General features: G+C 43.7%; 1 long non-coding RNA gene across 1 annotated transcript; it reads right to left on the reverse strand.

Moving 5' to 3' along the window:
• Nucleotides 1-8476: 8476 nt before the first annotated feature.
• On the reverse strand, nt 8477-9121 carry LOC134292060 (uncharacterized). The gene is made up of 2 exons (XR_009999434.1): nt 8981-9121; nt 8477-8907 (listed from the first exon to the last, which is right to left on the reverse strand). It is a non-coding gene; the product is annotated as an uncharacterized LOC134292060 (long non-coding RNA).
• Nucleotides 9122-14074: the final 4953 nt, after the last annotated feature.

Here is a 14074-nt window from a genome sequence, read left to right on the forward strand (position 1 = left end):
TTTAATACGATGTACCTGCAACAAATTATGAAACTTTGTTTCATCACAGAGTTTTCCCTCAAGAGTCATTTTTACAAATCAAGTCAAAGATGGACTGGTCTACTACTCCGAGCCCGGTCGCGTTGCACTGTTTGAAGGAAAAAGTGAAAAGCGACACGCGTTTGGGGCAGGTGCACATTGTCCTTCCTCGTGAAGTGATAAAAATGGATGCACACTTGGTAGTAAACAGTATTGCAGAAAATTGAAGGAGGTAAGGAGTGGTTGCGGTCATCCGACGACATAGAACTGGGTGAGATCATTCCGAGTTTTTTTTTTTCTTTACAAACTAGAAGAAGTTGGGGTAATTTCGCCAATGCGTTTTCATGAGGACTGCTGGAGTCTGTTATACTGCTAATTCATCTTGTGGCTCTGCTGCAGGCCTAATATTGAAGCGATAAAATGTTAGAAGGAAGTGATTGCAGTTCACAACAATCATTGAGCAAATTTAAAATAATTGGCTTAATTACCTCAACGGCTGTCGATCACAGGTAATACATGGGTCTACTCTTAGTAAAATACATAATTCGAAATAAGCCATCTAAGCTTGAAAGTTTATTCTTCGTATACCTACTCTAAGTTCAATGCAATGACGCGTTTAATATAGATCGATCGTTGACGTATGTGCATTGCCCTTACTAGCGCGACCAAATAAATCATAATCGGGATGAAGACCGTGTCGTGTATTTTCATATAACTAGTGGATCATATCACCTACCAAAGGTGACTCCAAGATCCACACCTTACCCTACCCTACTAACAAGTACTCCTTCCCGGGACAACTGTCGGGATGCTGTGGATTCCACGGATTCTAGTTACAACGGTTGTCGAACTAACATTCCTTCCCCTTTCCCGATGACCATAAGGACGTGGCCGGCTCCGTTATTGACTTTAAAATATTGAACACTCAATTTGTGCACATTGGGAGTGTGAAGCTACAGTATGCGGCAGGAAAAAATGCGAAAGTGTTTTTCAACTTCAAACCTCATTTTCGTCCATTTGACATTAACCAATCTATGTTTCAACGATCCATGATCTATAATAGGCTAGTTTTCTGAAAAGTTAATTAAAAATTTCCCATTTTGGTCACTAACCTTTACAGGGCGGCGCCTGAAGATAAAGACAACCAGAATTTTCAAACCGCAGAAAATCGCACAGGTCGCTAAATTTCGCATCTGATAAAACAAAATTTTTGATTTTCTCTACAATATCATCAAATATATGTACTTATTTCATCTGGTATGTGAAATTACATGGCTCTCGATCAGTGTGGTCTGGTTGTTCATCGAATTTGAGCTAATTTTGTTACTGTTATAGTCATTTTGTTTAATGACCATTGGGCGCGCAGTTTATTGATATCCGCTTATTAGACCTACATTATCACATGTTAAACATCAAATGTGTTCATTTTTATTTTTCAGTGCTAGAATATAGACATTGACTGACACACTGTCATGAAAAAATAGTCATATATATCCCATATTTAGCGTGTAATAGTGCCTTGAACTTTTCGTATTTTTTCCTGCCGCACCCTGTAGTCCCGGGGCCTGACGCACCCCCCCGCTTGCGAGTCAGCCGCGTAGTACCCGGCTAAGAATAGGACTACCAACCCCAATTCAAGGTGTCAAGCGACCCGTGCTGAGGAATGAGTGATCAAGGGGGTGAAAAAATGCTCGATCTTTAACGGAGCCTGTGGGGTACCTGGGCACCCCCCACAGTAAGCTGTCCCTTACCGCGTTAATGCAGGGCTCTGGCGTGGTGGACATTCTTTCTCGTGCGACTCGTGGGATTTAAACATGAAATCGAACAAAAATAATCAAAATTCAGGTGGAAGTAGTGGTGGGATCAACCCATTCGCAAGAAGCGGGTTGATGAGGTCTCCGACTAGGAGAAGTGAGGAGATAGGCGCTGGGAGCTGCGTACGCAGCTCAAGCGTGAGTGCTCCAGTCCACTTCCCGGCAAGCCAGCCGGTGGAGGTTATGGACGGAGCGTGGTTGTTGAGGGCCGTCAACCGAGAATCCAAAGGACGGTCCGCAATAGAGGTGGCTGAGCAGCAGCTTGGCAAAATCATCGACTTTGCGTCCACTAAGTCGAACATAAGCAAGGACCTGAAAACGGCCTTGCTTCGACTTAGGGCGTCGATCGACGATGCCAAGCAGGAGCACGCGGCACTCGCGTTGCTGACTGCTGCAGAAGGCAGAGCCTGCAATTGAGAAAGTGCCGAAGTTTACCCAAACGGAGGCCTTCTCCTTCGCAGGAATTCCGAATAAGGCGGAAGCGACTGCTCACGACAAACGGGGCAAGCAATCGCAGAAGCTGGCGAGGCAACCGTCAGGCGAGGAGCTGTCTGGCGGTGCCCGCAAGGCCAGGCGAATCATTACCCCGAAAGTCGGTAATAATGCCGGAAGGTCGGACCCCAGTCAGGGTTCCCGGAAAGCTGGGAAGGTGGACCTGAAAAGGCTGGCCCGTCCCGGAACGATGGGAACAAGGGGTTGCGACCGCTGGTGGGCCCTCAACAGCCACAGAGCAGGGTGATCCAAGGGGAGGAACCCCCTTGGACGAAGCTAGAGCGGAAGAGGAAGAAGGCGAATCCGCAGGTAGTAGCGCAGGACGCCAAGCCAAGGCGTAGGAGAGCAGGTGCCAAGCGCGAGAAAGGCGATGCGATCGTCATCAAGACGGAACAGTCCAAGTACTCGGACGTCTTGAAGACGATGCGAAGCGACGCCAAGCTTGAGGGTCTTGGAACCGACGTACGCAGTATTAGACGTACTCGTACGGGCGAGATGATCCTGGAGCTGAAGCGCCAGAAAGAGCACAAGGGCGCCGCCTATGAGAGGCTGGCAGAAGAGGTCTTTGGTGAGGGTGTGCAGGTGAGGGCTCTGACACATGAGGCGACTCCGAAGGTCAAGGACATTGATGAGATCACCGAAGTGGAAGAGCTCGTCACGGCACTACGGCAACAGTGCGATGTACAGGTGGCCGCCGCAGCCGTTAAGCTACGGAAAGGGCCAGCAGGGACACAGATAGCCTTGGTTCAGCTACCTGTGGCGGACGTCAAAAAGTCCGTTAAAGTAGGGAACATAAAGGTGGGTTGGTGTGTATGTCACCTGACATTTCACGAGCCTCCAGAGATTTGCTTCAAGTGTCTGGAACCAGGACACAAGTCGTGGGACTGCAAAGGCCCCGACAGGCGCAAACTGTGCAGGCGATGCGGCGTTGAAGGTCATAAGGCCCAAAGCTGCACGAGTCCGCCCATCTGCATGATCTGTACCGGGAAATCCTTGAACAACAGACATCCGATGGGTGGTCCAAGGTGCCCGGCCTTCAAGAAAGCCGCAGTGAACAACAAATCACAGTGCAGGTAACGCAGCTGAACCTGAACCACTGTGATGCGGCTCAGCAACTGCTTTGTCAGGCGGTTTTTGAGTGGGAGACGGATATCGCCATCATATCGGACCCATACCGAGTACCCGCCGGCAACGGCAACTGGGTCGCGGATGGGACCAGAAAAATGGCGGCGATATGGACGACGGGTAAATACCCCGTTCAGGAGTTGGTGTCTACTACCTATGAGGGCTTTGTGGTCGCCAAAATAAACGGGGTCTTCTTCTGTAGCTGTTATGCGCCTCCGCGGTGGCCGATCGAGCAGTTCACGCAAATGCTGGACCGCATAACGACCGTGCTAACAGGGCAAAGGCTGGTGGTAATAGCGGGTGACTTTTATGCCTGGGCCGTAGAATGGGGAAGCTGTTTCACGAACCAGCGGGGTCAGATCCTGCTAGAAACACTGGCCATCTTAGATATCGACTTGGCTAATGTCGGTACCAAGAGTACCTATAGTCGAAACGGAGCGGAGTCAATTATTGACGTAACCTTTTGTAGTCCTGGCCTAACAAATAGTTCGAACTGGAGAGTAGATGATGGCTACACTCACAGCGATCACCTGGCGGTTCGCTACAGTATCGACTACAACAACAGCAGACAGCGTATAGAAGAAGAGGCGGCTAGGCCAAGGCCAAGCCCTCGCAGGTGGAAGACATCATACTTCGACGAAGGGGTATTTAGGGAGGCGCTCTGCCGTGAGCGAAACTTATTCGGTTTAGACGGCGACGAGCTGGTAGCGGTGCTCTCACGTGCGTGTGATGCGACCATGTCTAGGCGAGTCCACCCTAGAAATGGGAGGCCACCGGCTTACTGGTGGACCGACGCGATTGCGGACCCGCCCCACCTGCCTACGGGCTATGCAGCGGATGCAGCGAGCACAATCAGAGGAAGAGCGAAACGAACGGTGGGTGGTGTTCGCCGCTGCAAAAGCCGCGCTTAAGACCGAGATAAGAGCAAGCAAAAAGGCATGCTTTGAGGGTCTCTGTCAGAGTGCCAATACGAACCCGTGGGGTGACGCCTACAGGATCGTTATGGCCAAGACGAGAGGTATGATGGCTCCTACAGAGCAATCTCCAGAGATGTTGGAGGGGATCATTGGAGGACTTTTTCCGCGTCATGATCCTAGTCCTTGGCCTCCTTTTGTAGGACAGCCGGGGACTGGGGCTGGCGATGAGGAGAGGGTCACCGATGTGGAACTTGCGGGGATAGCTAAGTCCCTTAGCGTAGGTAAGGCCCCAGGTCCGGACGGAGTTCCGAACCTGGCCTTAAAAGTAGCTATTGCAGAGGCTCCCGAGATGTTCAGGTCTGCTATGCAGAAATGCCTGGACGAGGGAGTTTTCTTAGAAGCTTGAAAGAGGCAGAGCCTGGTACTATTGCCAAAGGCGGGGAAACCACCCGGAGACCCGTCGGCATATAGACCAATATGATTGATTGACACGGCGGGGAAGGTGCTCGAAAAGATCATCCTCAATAGAATGTTGAGGTTCACCGAGGGCGAAAATAGTCTTTCGAGCAACCAGTACGGCTTCCGGAAGGGGAGGTCCACCGTAGACGCTATCTTGTCGGTTACAAAAACCGCCGAGAAAGCACTCGAGCCTAAGAGGAGGAGAATTCGCTTTTGCGCGGTAGTGACTCTGGATATAAGGAATGCATTTAACAGCGCCAGCTGGTCTGCTATTGCCGATGCGCTCTTGTGTCTGGGGATACCGGAGTACCTGTACAAGATTCTCGGAAGTTACTTTCAGAATCGTGTACTAGTCTACGACACGGAGGTGGGTCGGAAGTGCTTTCACATAACCTCAGGAGTCCCGCAAGGTTCCATTCCGGGTCCGGTGTTATGGAATGTCATGTACGACGAGGTGTTGAGGTTAGAGTACCCAGTGGGAGTGGTGATTGTCGGATTTGCGCCGACATTACGCTCGAAGTCTACGGTGAAACGATCGAGGAGGTAAAGTTGACTACCAACCACTCGATCAAGGTTGTGGAGGCATGGATGCGGTCCAGGAAACTGGAGCTGGCTCACCACAAGACAGAGGTGACGGTTGTTAACAACCTGAAGTCGGAGCAGCAGACGGAGATCAGTGTAGGAGAGTGAACTATCCTGTCAAAGCGCTTCGTCAAACACTTGGGGGTGATGGTAGCTGTTACCAACTGGCATCACTGGCCCCTTGATCTTTTCGGCAGGCCCTTTGACAGCTGTCATTAGGGAGAAGCTTGTCAAAATCTATTGTCGCATTGACAAGCAGCGGAAAGAAACGTGCAAGGTGAAATTGGATTTGCTAAACCTATTAAAACTAAATTTGTTGAACTTAATCTAAAATTTGTATTGTAGCTAAAATTTGGATTCAAGATTATCGTTAAATTGAACTACACATAAAACTAAAACTATTGTATCACAAATATATCACAGTAAGTTGTTCCTTAAAACTAGTTACATCGACTTAACCTAGAATTATAACACAGATTGTGACAAACACACCAACTACACAAAGGACAGAACGTTGAGGCAAAAGCGAAGAACTAAAACGCTCGAAACCGAAAATTGTGAGTATTATAAGACATGGTAGAATTGTGAATACAACAAATATATTTCCAGCTAAAAGCTGTTTTCGCACCAACCTAATCGAGTTGCGAGCTGCTGAAAGAAACGGCCCAGAGCTTCTTGTTCTCCGGAACAGTAGCCGATAAGCTTACTTTCGGTAACCACGTCGATTATGCCTGTAGAAGAGCCTCCACAGCTATTGCGGCACTGTCCCGGATGATGTCCAATAGCTCTGCGGTGTACGCCAGTTAGCGCAAGCTTCTGGCTAGTGTTGCTACGTCCATACTTAGGTATGGCGGCCCGGCGTGGGGTACCGCGCTAAGTACTGAATGCTACCGACGGAAGCTGGAAAGTACTTACAGGCTTATGTGTCTGAGGGTTGCATGCGCGTACCGTACCGTGTCACACGACGCTCTCTGTGTCATTACTGGTATGGTGCCCATCAGCATTCTTATCAGTGAGGACCCCGACCAGAAGCTCCTAACAAGATCATAACAAAATTATAACAACCGTTGTTAGAAATAACACAATTTGATATAATTTTGTTGTAAGGATTCGTATATGTGAATAACCATAACAAAATTGAAACAAAATTTGTTATTATTTCAGTCACAAAACTATAACAAAACTTGTATTATTTATTCAAACAGATACATAACAGCATTTGTTACATTATGCATATTAAAATAATTGCCTATAACAAAATTTCGTAACATATTTATTGTAGTTTTTGCTACATTTTTAGTAACAAAATAATTTCAAAATTTGTTGGGTTTTTTGTATTGACGCGATAATTTTTTTAATATTGATCACTCGAACCAAAAGCCATTAAACAAAACTTATAGCATTCATTTAGAACGAAACGCTTAAATCGTCATGTTAAAACCCCCTCCTCTTCCGTTACGCTTTTTTGTATGAAAGTCCTAGATTTTTTGTATGAACCGTAACACTTTGTTGTACTTTCCCCTCTCCCTTGAGCGACGCGTAATTTGGGAACGGCGTCATATTTGTTAAAAAAAAAAAGAAACGGAACAACTTGTTAACATTTAGGAGTTATAATCTACCAAATTCTTCCCAAACCAGCACTGCCCATAACTGCATATTTGTAACATTTGCAGTTTTTGTCAATATTGAGTTAATACCGGGGATCATCTCCAAATCATCATTACTTTCATTTACCCAAATGAACTTGACAAGTTTGTTCTACGAAATGTGAAAAAAATACCAAGTCGTTTTGTCTCATTATCAAATATTCACGAATGTAACCGCATAACAGTCACACTGGGAATACACACTGGTCTCATAGCGTACCGCCAATCATATTTTGGTCTAATTATTTTTTCAACTATTCGCCCAGCATAAAAGAAGAGCTGTAGTAGATTTCATTTCATAAAGATTAATTTTGAATTTTTGGCAAATTTTTGAAATTTTGATCCTTTTCCATACTAACGCAAATTGCAAACTTTGGGCTCCATTTTCTCCCATGCCTACTTTTGTCGAATGTGACTGTTATGCAGTTATGGGCAGAGCAGTGCTTTAAAGCTACTATCGCTATGCGATGTCATTACAGCTGGAAGGTGTAATAAAAAAAAACTGTTGGGATATCACCATAGCTTGTCGGATGTAAACATTATTATCAATACTAACTGTAAGCTGGAATATAGCTGGAAATCAAATACTTTACAGCTATCTTTTTTTTCTATTTTTTTGGGGTTCTTTTATTGCACTCTAATCCAAAACCGGAATAGTTCCCGGTAATGTGCCAATCGAATAAGAATCCTCACCAACAAAATAGCTGCTTCCCAAGGGGTAGTCACTCTACACAGTGTGCCTTGGGCACACCGGGCACACCAGTGGCACCGCGTGGCACCCAGCTTTGCACGCTCGCCATAATGGCGTCTGCTATAAAACTTGCAGCACTGAACTGAAATTCGAAGAAAACATTCTCACAACACACCTTGACACCTTGACGACCAAAATAAATTGTTTATCTGCCATCCAAGAAAAACGAAGATTTGCATAAATTTGTATCAATGTTCCATTATAATTTTATTATTATAATCTTATTATCATATTTGATATTACATTTTAGGTTTTGTCTTCAGATGAAGCCTGATAAAAATGATTTTGCAGTGTCACGACCAGTTCAACAACGAGGCTGGATCCAATTCATTGAATGTTTAGCACTCCAAAAATCTTTAAGGAAGCTTCTGATGGTTTATGATCTTCTGCGAAATGTGAGTTTCTGACGAAGTTAGGGAACAAGCCCCAATCGCAATTCTACAAGTATTTCCTAATGAGATCCATGAAACCACTTCCGATATTCTTACTTAAGTATTTTTTGTGAAAGTTTTGAAAAAAATCATGGTGATATGCTAGGTGATATGGTGATTTTCTTTGAAAAACTGTCTTGAATAAATTACTTTTGGAATACATAGTTGGAGAAACTTATACAAATGATTGCAAAATTATTGAAATCTTCAGGTGACAACTTTTAAGAAATCCTTGAAGAAGTTTTCTATGGAATTTTCAAAAGTATTTATTGTCGATATAACAGACTCTCGGAAATAGGTTTATCTTGGGTTTATCCTAATACATTCGTCAGAATCAAATGGGGGTGCTATACGTAAAACACAGGGCGCTGGGTCCGACGTTATGTTCTATTTTTGAATTTGGAGTGAAATCGACTTTTTCGTGTTAAAAATTTGGTTTTCCACACGCCGACACTAGTGTACTGTGCACCAATTCGTTAAACGAAAAAACGCCGTATTGTAGGGACATCCAAAGGCTCATTTTAACGATAAATTGTGAAACTTTTGCAATGGAATGGTTGACATCTGTAATTGTGAGAGCCAAAGGTTGGACGCCAATAGCGTTGTTGTCTGCATGACTATTAAGTTTTTATGATTTTCCAGTCCCACCATCTAAGTCCTTCGGGATTAATCCTAAAATTAAAAAAAAAATTAACAAGATGGATGAAATTGATGATAAAGCGAAGAATCATGCAATTAAGAACACCTTTGCAAATCCAAGGACAACAGTTTTTTTTTCAGATGACAGATAAAAACGTTCTGATAGTCATGGTTTGCTGAGAATATTTCTGGCATTTTTATAGCAGTCACCATAATACATTATGGAGCCTTGGCACCTCAGCACCTCGGCACACTAGGGCACACCAGTGCACACTGGTAGGCACAATAAAAAAAAACGTTGGCACAAATGAAGTGTGTAGAGTGACTACCCCTTGCTGCTTCCATAGAGTACGTTTGGTACGTTTTGATACTGTTGCAGCGCTTTGAAGCGTTTTAAAGAACATTCTTCCTGCTGGAAGCTGTGGCGAAGAACCTGTTGACGCAACAGCACAGTATTTTCAAGATGATGTTGGGTTAGTTTTGTGGCACAGTTGTAATGTCTTGTCTGGTGTGAAACACAACAAGTAAACATTGACAAACTTCCCCTTCATCAGACCATTAGCTTTTCTTTCTTCTCTGTTAACCTTAGTTTTGTTTTCTTACGCGATAGATAGGGTAAATGTACCAATAGTGGTGCTATTAGTAGGTCCGTGTGGTAAAATAATTGATTAAAATTGATAATAGGTACCCCAAAATAAAAAGTTTGAAAACGTTAATCGGTAGTTTTTCATTTAAATTTGCTAGAAAAAATGTAAAAACCATCGTTTATTTCAGTTTTGTCTAATAAATCACTTGCACCAACTATAGGTACACGGTTCCTATTATGGTGGTAAAATTTAACATTGGTTCCTGTTCAGTCCGCAACGCTGCGAACTAAAGAAGGAGCACGTATCGTTCACGTGAAGAAAGAGCAAGCAAACCGAGGTAGAAGCACGCAATCTTCGCATGAAGGAAACCCCCCAATAAGGAGCCAATCGCCACGCTGAGAAGGAGGAAAAACCATCCTCGTCGTCGGCGACGGCCGTCGAAGACGAGAGCAAAAGAAGCGCTACTTGGTGGCGCGAGCATCAATTTCGATACGTATCTCGAAGTGATTGGATCGCAGCAACCTAAGAAAAGTAGAGAAGTCAAGCCGGTGAGCCAAGCCCGGCAGAAGAAAAGTGTGGGCCGATGACGGCCATAGTAAAAGTTATGTACATAGTGTAATTAGGAAATTAAAATGAATTAGTACAAAAACCAGTGTGTGTGTGTCGTTTGTCTCTGAGCCGGAAATTCCCTTGGTCCGGCAGTCGCCTGCGTGTCCGGTTGAGTCCTTTTCAGGGCTAGAGTTATTGGAGATAGTATTCCCACCCTATGGAGTTCGCCGCTGGTCCGTCGGTCGCTGCATGGCAGTTTCCATACACCGAATCCACTTGGGGAATCGGTGAGACCGGTGGGCGCGCTGCAATCAAGGCAGCCTGAAGAAGAAAAGCAGTTTTACAGTCCACTGCAACACGCCGCAACAGTTCCTATAGTGGCGCATCCCATTGAATTCTTATGGGACCCACTACTATAGGAACACTACCACCACTATAGGTGCAAAGGAGCAAACAATTTAAGGAAAATTGTTAATAATCAAGTTTATAATAGGTTTTCGGGCAATTCCTGAACACAAAACTGAATTAATGTCATTAATTGAGTATAATGCATCTATTAAAAATGTAATTTGTGAGCTTATTGGTCGAAATAGTGCTAAATTGCCACTACCACCACTATTGGTACTACCTCCATTAAGGGAGCGTTTACCCAAGTCGGGTAAACAACATGAAAAAAGGTTTGCAACTTTTTATCAGACCGTTTTTAAATTTTGGTAGGAGGTCAAAGATACAGTAGACGTTTTATAACTGCAACATGTTAACGTTTCACTTAGCGAACAAAAATAAGATAACTGGAACGCCTGACAGTATAAACAAACCATCAACTGACGTTAAGTGAACGTCTGTTCATTGCACAATGGTCCGAGGACCAACATTAAGTGGAAAAAAATAATAACTCAAAAACCATCCAAGATAGAGTCTTCATGTCTTCTAGACATTTGCTCGTGAGTCCAAGCCGCGTTATATGCAAAAGTGTCCTAAACGCCAAATCTTAAAATACTTCATATTTCAGCACCTAACTTTTTTATTTCAAAAGATATCGAAATAAAATGTTCTGCAAAGTTGAAGAAGGCAAAAACCCCGACAACTTTCTCGAAAAGCAGTTTTTTCTATCTCTTCAATCTGAGGAGATATAACTTATTGAAGAAATAAAAAGTCCGAAATCGGGTTTTTGTCATATGTCAAAAACTATCATTTTTTCAAGCCTACTATGTTCAGAGCAATTGTACATATTGCCAAAATACACATTTCGTCAGAAGACATCAAAGCTGTACGATGTTTCTATCAAAAGATATAAGTATTTTTGTACTTTTTTAAGCCAATTTTTCTAGCGTAACATTTGAAAAAGGCGCAAGTGAATCTTTAATTTTCTCCCACCACCGGATCTAGTATGACAAAAACTGCATTTTAACAAAATTTGGAGAGGGTGTTTTTTTGTTTTGCGTTTTAAATGTGATTTGACTATGACCGTATTTTAGGCATCAAATTCACGAAAAATGGCATCCATAATGTCCGAGTTCAACATCTACTCGTGTTTCAAGATCACTTATCTTAAACATTCGAGTAGCGATGAACCCAATGTTGTCTTTTTTGTTTTGTTTTGTTCCTTTGTGTAAGTGAGCAAAAATATAAAACAAATTCCCTATAGTTTTTCGATTTCTTAATTCATCAGATATATGCATCTGGTGATCGTATGCAAATTTTAAATTGAATTGTGGACCGTCCAGTTTTATATGTTTGACATATATTATGAAAGGCCTTTGATCCTAGGATAGGATGCGACACGTAGACATGTGCTGCAATTTGCGACCGGACGAGCAATGTTTCCGATACATGGAACTACGTTTTGTTTGCCTTGCAATACTTTTGAGTTGAACTTTACACAAACGACGTATCTCTACACGCGATCGATTTAGATCGATTACAATAAATACCAAAACAGTACTGCTGTTCTAATTTCGCCAAAAAGTATAGCAAGTAATGAATGTAAATGTAAACATGGAGAAAGCAAAACTGGAACTAAATAATTATAAAATGGAATTTGTTTATTCTACTATTTTGCTTCAACCTTGGGGAACATCTATTAAGTACGTCACGCTAAAATTGGAAATTTTCAACCCTCCCTACCTCCTCCAAACGTGATGATAAACTTAATGGATGTGATAGATTCCATTTCATTGCTTAAAATGAAAAAAAGTGAAATATAACTAAATTATATCTACAGCTGTTATCATATCTGCTTATGATATAATTGTGATGGATTAAAACAAAATCACCACAAATCAAGTCTATTATACGTCACCGAGCTCAATGTGACGTCATACTACACCGCTCATGTGCGTCTGACAAAAAAGGACTTGAATGAGAAAACTGGCAATACGTAGAACCAGTAGAGCTTCTATCATCGCCCTCTTCAAGTGTTGTGATGGTCTCATTGGCAGAGGCGTCAGATTGCTACCGATGTTGGGTGTCTTGGTTCAAATCCCGTTCGGCTCTGAAAATTTTATAACGTACTGGAAACTTTTTTTTATGTTGGCTAGTGTTTCTAAAAATAGAATAACACACTTAAAAAAATTTACTCAAAAAATGAGTATAAAAATTAGTTTTTACCCTAAAAGGTTGCCAAGGAATTATAACACAATTTGTTATAATTTTGTTAAATTCTACCATATTTCATGGAACAGGTTTTGTAATATTTTCGTTATGTTCATAACAAAAGTTATTATATTTTTGTTCTTTGCATATGGGAGCTTTGTTAGAATTTTTGTTATTTTAACTACTAACGGTACATGTTTTATAACAACCCTTGTTATAAAAATTTATTGTAACAAAATAACACAGCTTGTTATAATTTTGTTATGTCCATCTAGTCGGGGTGCTTCGAAATGCGCGGCACAAGAGGCATACGCAAGACTGTCAGGATGGCCTCTATGGTCAAATGGCAGCGCGCGTGGGACAGTTCCACCAAAGGAAGGTGGACCCATAGGTTGATACCGAGGGTAGATAGTTGGATTAATAGGCGCCATGGGGAAGTTACATTCCACCTGACACAGGTCCTTACAGGTCATGGTTGCTTCCGACAGTATCTACACCGTTTCGGGCATGCGGATTCTCCCGAATGCCCAGTGTGCAATGGTTTAGAGGAAACGGCGGAACACGTTTTGTTTGTGTGCCCGCGTTTTCGCACAATGCGTGACCGCATGCTTGCCACATGCGGGGAGGACACAAACCCGGACAACTTGGTCCAGAGGATGTGTGGGGATGAGTTTGGCTGGAACGCCGTTTCAACGGCTATCACCCATATCGTCTGGGAGCTACAAAGGAGGTGGCGCGTGGACTCGGAGAATGGCTAGTTCAGATGCAGTACAAGAGGTGGTCCAGGGGTTCGGAGTCAGCTTCGTAGGTCATACCGGTGCCCTGCGGTCGAGATCGACCCTTACAGCGATTAAGTGGCCGCGGAGAGGAAGTCCCGGTAGCGATGCTGTCGTGGCGTCGGTCTACTGGGTTTTATCCGAGCCCGCGGTTGGAAAGGGGTCCCCGGCAAGGGTCGGAGCAGGTGGAGACCCTGCTGTCAGCAACCTTCTGGTGCAGCTGATAGGGCCTGAAGGGTAGTGATACCCTTGCCTTCAGCAGATCAGATCGGGTTGCACGTGCGCATCAGTTCTTGATGTCTGCAGAGCAGTTGGGCGCGGGCGGGGTTGATCCTGCCTGCCTTCCGAGGACAAAGGGAGTGGCGAGGACCACTCGGGAAACTGGCTAAGCGCCAGCATGCTATCGTGATGGACTCTCCAGAGCGAGTCATCGATGTTCGTTACTCAGTGCTGTCATGCTAAAATCAGAGCTGGTTACTCAAGGTTTTCAAATATTCAGCGCCCCTTATACTGGTACGCCCCCAAGAAAATGATTTCACTATCGCGCCCAATTTAGAATTATTCTGGAAAAACTACTCCATGCAAAATTATTTTACGTTTTTTTCCGTGACAATTGTGGAAGGAATTGCTTTTATGAGTTTATTTGAGCAGAGGGGAATATCAAATTAATAATTACAAAATCACAAAACCTGT

The sequence above is a fragment of the Aedes albopictus genome, chromosome 3 (assembly GCF_035046485.1).
Source record: "Aedes albopictus strain Foshan chromosome 3, AalbF5, whole genome shotgun sequence".
Lineage (NCBI taxonomy): Eukaryota > Metazoa > Arthropoda > Insecta > Diptera > Culicidae > Aedes > Aedes albopictus.